Raw genomic sequence first — 7,905 nt, forward strand, 5'->3', positions numbered from 1 at the left:
AGGGAGAGGGAGGGAGAGAGAGAGAGAGAGAGAGATAGAGAGAGAGGGAGAGGGAGAGGGAGGAGAGATGGAGAGGGAGAGGGAGGGAGAGGGAGAGGGAGAGAGAGAGAGAGAGAGGGAGAGGGAGGGAGGGAGGGAGAGAGAGGGAGAGGGAGAGGGAGGGAGGAGAGAGGGAGGGAGAGGGAGGGAGAGGGTGGGAGGGAGCGGGAGGGAGGGAGAGAGAGAGAGAGAGAGAGGGAGAGGGAGGAAGGGAGAGGGAGAGGGAGAGGGAGAGGGAGAGGGAGGGAGAGAGGGAGGGAGGGAGAGGGAGAGCGAGAGCGAGAGCGAGAGCGAGGGAGAGGGAGAGGGAGAGGGAGAGGGAGAGGGAGAGAGAGAGAGAGAACCAGAGAGAGAAAGGGAACGAGAGAGACAGGAAGAGAGAAATGTACAGTCACTCTAACCTATAATAGTCCTTAGTAAGTGGTGACACGTAGCTATAGTGGTCCCTTGACAGGTGCTACACATTGCCACAGCCTGGAGGCTGCCCCGGGGCACTGGGCAATCTCATGGTGGTTAGCGGCCCGTCTCAGGGCTACGGGACGCTGCCCCGGGGCACTGGGTAATCTCATGGTGGTTAGCGGCCCGTCTAAGGGCTACGGGAGGCTGATGGGGGCAGTTGGGGATGGTGGATTGAGAAGTAAGGAAAAGGGGGATTTGAAGACCTGGAATGGAGAGAATAGGGCAGTGAGGAGGAGGAGAGGAGAGGGAAGGAAAGGACAGGGAGAGGTAGGCATATGTCTACAAGAAGGTATAAGGTAGTGAGAAGGAGGGGAAGAGAGGACAGTTTACCTCCTGGGTAAATCTGGGCAATGGAGGTGGACTCTTAGACATATCAGTTCATTCATCAGAGTGACAGCTATAAGGTGACTAGTCGGCCATCTTGAGTCAGATTGTCTCAGGAGACATCGTTCCCACTTCCCAGGAAATCACTGTCACATAACTTCACCCTCCCTTTCCTCCCTCTCTCTCTCTCCCTCCCTCAGCCCTCTTTCATCCCCCTTTCCTCCCTCCCTCTCTCCCTCCCTCAGCCCTCTTCATCCCCCTTTCCTCCCTCCCTCTCCCTCTCTCCCTCCCTCAGCCCTCCCTCAGCCCTCTTTCATCCCCCTTTCCTCCCTCTCTCTCCCTCCCTCAGCCCTCGTTCATCCCCCTTTCCTCCCTCTCTTCCTCCCTCAGCCCTCTTCACCCCCTTTCCTCCCCTCTCTCTCCCTCCCTCAGCCCTCTTCACCCCCTTTCCTCCCCCTCTCTCTCCCTCCCTCAGCCCTCTTCATCCCCCTTTCCTCCCTCTCTTTACCTTGCCAAAGCAAGTGAAATAGATAATAAACTAAAGTGAAATAAACAATAAAATTAACCTTAAACATTACACTCACAAAAGTTCCAAAATAATAAAGATAATTCAAATGTCATATTATATCTATATACAGTGTTGTAATGATGTGCAAAATTTGCACCATTGTAAATACAACCTGTATGTCACACCCTGGTCAAAGTATTTTGTGTTTATCTTTATTTATTTGGTCAGGCCAGGGTGTGGCATGGGTTTTTGTATGTGGTGTGTATGTGTGGGGATTGTAGCTAGTGGGGTGTTCTAGCTAAGTCTATGGCTGTCTGAAGTGGTTCTCAATCAGAGGCAGGTGTTTATCGTTGTCTCTGATTGGGAACCATATTTAGGCAGCCATATTCTTTGAGTTTGTCGTGGGTGATTGTCCTTAGTGTCCTGATGTCATTAGTGTCCTGATGTCATTGTTCTGTGTTAGGATACACAAGTATAGGCTGTTTCGGTTTTCATTAAGTTTATTGTTTTGGTAGTGTTTGTGTTTAGTGTGTTACTTCATTAAACATGGATTGCAATAGACACGCCGCATTTTGGTCCGACTCTCCTTCTCATCAAGAAAACCGTTACAGAATCACCCACCACAAAGGGACCAAGCAGCGTGTCAACAGGCAGGAACAGCCCAAAGTGGAGTACAGTATGGACTATACTTCTTGGGAGGAGATAGACAGGTGGGCGGTCGACCCAGGGAGAGTGCCGGAGCCCGCCTGGGATTCGATGGAGCAGTGCGCGGAAGGATATAGGAGAATGGAGTTTGCGAAGCAAGCAAGGCGGCGCGGACGGAGGCCCCATAGTCAGCCCCAAAAATTTCTTGGGGGGGGGCTCAGGGAGAGTGTGGCAGAGTCAGGAGCCAGACCTGAGCCAACTCTCCCTGTTTATCGTGAGGAGCCAAGGAGGAGACCAGAACCAGAGCCGGTGTTGGAGGTGAGCGAAACAGAGACTGTGAAGGAGTTAATGGGGAAATTGGAGGAGAGAGAAATGAGGGAGTTGCTGTGTTGGTGTTTTAAACATGGAATTCGCCCGACGGAGCGTGTCGGGGATTTGATGGTACCTGGGTCAGCGCTCCATACTCGTCCTGAGGTGCGTGTTAGTCGGCTGGTTAAGATGGTGCCAGTCTCACGTACCAGGCCTCCTGTGCACCTCCCTAGCCTTGCACGTCCTGTGCCAGCACCGCTCTCAAGATCTCCAGTACGCCTTCACGGTCTAACCCATCCTGTGCCACCTCCACACCCCAGCCCTCCGGTAGCAGCTCCCCGCACCAGGCTTCCTGTGCGTGTCCTCGGCCCAGTACCACCAGTGCCAGCACCACGCATCAGGCCTATAGTGCGCCTCGCCTGTCCAGCGCTGTCGGAGCCCTCCTCCTCTCCAGCGCTGTCGGAGTCTCCCGCCTGTTTAGCGCTTTTAGAGCCTTCCTTCTCTACAGCGCTGCCGGAGTCTCCCGCCTGTTCAGAGTTGCCAGTTAGCATAGAGCTGCCAGTTAGCATAGAGCTGCCAGTTAGCATAGAGCTGCCAGTTAGCATAGAGCTGCCAGTTAGCATAGAGCTGCCAGTTAGCATAGAGCTGCCAGTTAGCATAGAGCTGCCAGTCTGCAAGGAGCTGCCAGTCTGCAAGGAGCTGCCAGTCTGCATAGAGCTGCCAGTCTGTAAGGAGCTGCCAGTCTGCAAGGAGCCGCCAGAGCTGCCTGTCTGCAGGATGCCGCCAAAGCTGCCAGTCTGCAAGGAGCCGCCAGAGCTGCCAGTCTGCAAGGAGCCGCCAGAGCTGCCAGTCTGCATGGAGCAGCCAGGGCCGCCAGTCAGCATGGAGCAGCCAGGGCCGCCAGTCAGCATGGAGCAGCCAGGGCCGCCAGTCAGCATGGAGCAGCCAGGGCCGCCAGTCAGCATGGAGCAGCCAGGGCCGCCAGTCAGCATGGAGCAGCCAGGGCCGCCAGTCAGCATGGAGCAGCCAGTCAGCATGGAGCAGCCAGAGCAGCCAGTCAGCATGGAGCAGCCAGAGCTGCCAGTCAGCATGGAGCAGCCAGTCAGCATGGAGCAGCCAGAGCTGCCAGTCATCATGGAGCAGCCAATCAGCATGGAGCAGCCAGAGCAGCCAGTCGACCAGACTCTTCCAGATCTGCCAGTCGACCAGACTCTTCCAGATCTGCCAGTCGACCAGACTCTTCCAGATCTGCCAGTCGACCAGACTCTTCCAGATCTGCCAGTCGACCAGACTCTTCCAGATCTGCCAGTCGACCAGACTCTTCCAGATCTGCCAGTCGACCAGACTCTTCCAGATCTGCCAGTCGACCAGACTCTTCCAGATCTGCCAGTCGACCAGACTCTTCCAGATCCGCCAGTCGACCAGACTCTTCCAGATCCGCCAGTCGACCAGACTCTTCCAGATCCGCCAGTCGACCAGACTCTTCCAGATCCGCCAGTCGACCAGAATCTTCCAGATCTGCCAGTCAGCCAGGATCTGCCAGTCAGCCAGGATCTGCCGAAACCACCAGCCAGCCAGGTAGATTCATCAACCTGCCTGAGCTTCCTCTCACTCCTGAGCTTCCTCTCACTCCTGAGCTTCCCCTCAGTCCCGAGCTGCCTCAGTCCCGAGCTGCCCCTCAGTCCCGATCTGCTCCTCAGTCCAGTGGGGTTCTGGGTGAGGACTACTAGGCCATGGTCGGCGGCGAGGGTGGACTATCCAGGGACGCGAGGAGAAGGGACTAAGACATTGATTGAGTGGGGTCCACGTCCCGCGCCGGAGCCGCCACCATGGACAGACGCCCACCCGGACCCTCCCTATTGTTTTGAGGTGCGTTCGGGAGTCCGCACCTTAGGGGGGGGGTTCTGTCACACCCTGGTCAAAGTATTTTGTGTTTATCTTTATTTATTTGGTCAGGCCAGGGTGTGGCATGGGTTTTTGTATGTGGTGTGTATGTGTGGGGATTGTAGCTAGTGGGGTGTTCTAGCTAAGTCTATGGCTGTCTGAAGTGGTTCTCAATCAGAGGCAGGTGTTTATCGTTGTCTCTGATTGGGAACCATATTTAGGCAGCCATATTCTTTGAGTTTGTCGTGGGTGATTGTCCTTAGTGTCCTGATGTCATTAGTGTCCTGATGTCATTGTTCTGTGTTAGGATACACAAGTATAGGCTGTTTCGGTTTTCATTAAGTTTATTGTTTTGGTAGTGTTTGTGTTTAGTGTGTTACTTCATTAAACATGGATTGCAATAGACACGCCGCATTTTGGTCCGACTCTCCTTCTCATCAAGAAAACCGTTACACTGTATTTGTTTATTTATTTTCCCTTTTGTAATTGAACTATTTAATAGTTAAAGTACAACGGGGAAAATAAATAAACATAAATATAGGTTGTATTTACAATGGTGTTTGTTCTTCACTTGTTGCTCTTTTCTTGTGGCAACAGGTCACAATGCTGCTGTGATTGCACACTGTTGTATTTCACCCAATAGATATGTGAGTTTCTCTCTCTCTCTCTCTCTCTCTCTCTCTCGCTGTCTGCTTTGTGATATTTTTAAAGTTGAAAGTCAAACACTGCAACTGCCACAGGATTACAAAGGATACTTTACATGTCATCATATAATTGGCTGTGTATGACCCAGGCCATTGCATTGTTATTTGGCTGCGTTTGCACAGGCAGCCCAAAACGGGTCTTTTGTCCAATCACATCAGATCTTTTCACATCAGATCTTTCTCAGAGCTGATCTGATTGGTCAAAATACCAATTAATGAAAAAAGTACCAGAATTTGGCTGCCTGTCTAAATACAGCCTTACTTTCTCTCTCTTTTTCTCTCTGTTTCCTATACACGCTGAGTGCACAAAACATTCAGAACACATTCCTAATATTGAGTTACACCCCCTTTCACCCTCAGAACAGCCTGAATTCATCGGGGCATAGACTCTACAAGGTGTGGAAAGCGTTCCACAGGGATGCTGGCCCTTGTTGACGCCAATGCTTCCCACAGTTCTGCCAATTTGTCTGAAAGTCCTTTGGGTGGTGGACCGTTCTTGATACACACGGGAAACTGTTGAGCGTGTAAAACTCAGCAGCGTTGCAGTTCTTGAGAAACCGGTGCACCTGGCATCTACCACCATACCCTGTTCAAAGACACTACAATGTTTTTTCTTGTCCATTCAACCTCTGAATGGCACACATACAGTACACAATCCATGTCTCACTTAAAAACCCTTCTTTAACCTGGCCAGTCATGGAAAGAGCAGGCGTTCCTAAAGTTTTGTACACTTAGTGTAGTCTTCCATATAATACAAATAACCCAAGGGCATACTAAACAATAACACAAGGCAATGTTAAAACACAGGAAAATACAAAAACACATCCCAGTAGTATAGGCAGGAAGTTGAGGGATGAGTCAAATATATAAACCGGTTTCTCATGGTCCTGTTCCTGCCAAGTCCAGACATATGAACATAATCAGTACAACTTTGGCCACATGGGATTGATAGATAGGCAATACTTAAACAGTGATGGAGGGTAGAGGTCAATCCCAGTCCTCTGAGAGAAGAAGAGGAGGGAGAAGGAATAAAGGAGGAGCGAGGAGTTGGAAAAAAACATTCTATTATGTTTTGTTTTGGAGTTCCTTGAAGTTGCTGTTGTTTTGTGTTAAAGTAAAATGTTAGAAAGGAAGGATAATCTCACATGTATGTGCTATGGTTTTGTGTTTTGCATTGTGTGTGTTTTGTGTTTCTGTTGTATATTTTCTGTTGTTGTTGGTGACTGTCATACATTCAAATTATAGAAGTAAAATCTTTGAAAAGAAGGATAATCACATGTATGTGCTATGCCAATAAAAATGCAGCCTGAGTGCCAGTCTGTTTGTGCTATCATGCCAGCTCATTGTCATTTAATGGCTGCATTTACACAGGCAGCCCAATTCTGATATCTTTTCCACTAATTGGTCCACTAAGACCAATTAGTGAAAATAAGATCAGAATTGGGAGGCCTATGTGAAAGCAGCCATTAAGTCAAATATAGACCAGTTTTTCATGGTACTCTTCCTGACATTTCCATTGTTGGTTCACCACAGAGGTTTGAAGTAAACCCAGACATATGAACATAATCAGTAAAACTTTGACCGCAAGGGGCCACAAGCATAAATCAACTGATGGGGGCTGTAGGTCAGTGTTTCCCAATCCTGGTCCCGGCCATGAGGACCATAAGGGGTGAATATTTTTGTTTTTACCATAGCACTAACACATTGAAACAAGTAATCAACTCATCATAAAGCCTTTTATCATTTCATAAAAGGCTGTGTTGGTGATAGGGCAAAAACTAAAATGGTTGGTTCCCCGGGACCAGAGTTTGTCATTTGAGAAACAACTGGTGCATGTGCTTTATAAGGATTTCAACTTGTATGTGATTTGTCTAGGCCCTACTGCAACAGAGACAGTAGTGGTTATACCAAGATGGATCATCTGTGGTTGTGGTTATTTCCTCTGGAAGGACTGGGATACTGTATGTCTTCCAGGGGAAACTTGATAGGTTTCTGTGCATCTGGATCCCCGTGGTTTGGTATATGCAGTGTTGAGAGGGGTTGGCTGACCTGTAAGAAAAGAAGACGAGGGACAAGGGAGGAAAGGAAGATTTTTCTTCTTCGTTTTCTAGTATGTTTTTGGAGTTCCTTGACATCGTTGCTGTTGTGTTGTACATTGTGCTTGTGTTGTATGTTTTCTGTTGTTGTTGGTGACTGTCACGTGTTTTAAATGATAAAAGTCAAATGTTTGAAAGGAAGGATAGTCTCACATTCATGTGTAAAAAAGTCATAGAAATTTAGCATGAGTGTCAATCTGTTTGTTCCGTCATGACAACTCCTTATCACTCATTATCATGGCAAACATGTTTGTCTTGACAATGAGCAATGGGGTTGGGACCAGGCTAATGCCCACATTCCACCCTGGCAATGATCTCTACTTAGGCCACAAGGGTGTGATAGAGGACCATAATCAATCATCTAATGGAGGGTATGAGTCAGTGTTTCCCAATCCTGGTCGTGTGACCCCATGGGGTGGATAGTTCTGCTTTTGCCCTCGGACTAACACATTTTATGGTTCAACTCATCATCAAGCCTGATTATTTCAATCAGGTGTGTTGGTGATAGGGAAAAAATTATCATTTTGGGTTCCCAGGAAAATAAAGTGTAATTTGGGAAACAATTATGTATTTTTTTTTAACTAGGCAAGTCAGTTAAGAACAAATACTTATTTACAATGACAGCCTAGGAACAGTGGGTTAACTGCCTTGTTCAGGGGAGGAACGACAGATTTTTACCTTATCAGGATTCATGTAGCAACCTTCCGCTTACTAGTCCAACGCTCTAAACACTACCTGCCACCCCATGTATGTGCGTAAAGGGTATTCAGACATGTTTGGCTTGACAAGCACACACACATAACTTGGACCAGGCTAATAGAAATTACTGGAATACATGTCCATGCAATATTGTATGTCTCAAACAAGATGAAAAGACCCCATGCTGGTAGAGGAATCAATTTTCTATCATCTTAGTTCATTAGTGTCTGACACCCAA

The sequence above is a fragment of the Oncorhynchus mykiss genome, chromosome 13, assembly GCF_013265735.2.
Source record: "Oncorhynchus mykiss isolate Arlee chromosome 13, USDA_OmykA_1.1, whole genome shotgun sequence".
Lineage (NCBI taxonomy): Eukaryota > Metazoa > Chordata > Actinopteri > Salmoniformes > Salmonidae > Oncorhynchus > Oncorhynchus mykiss.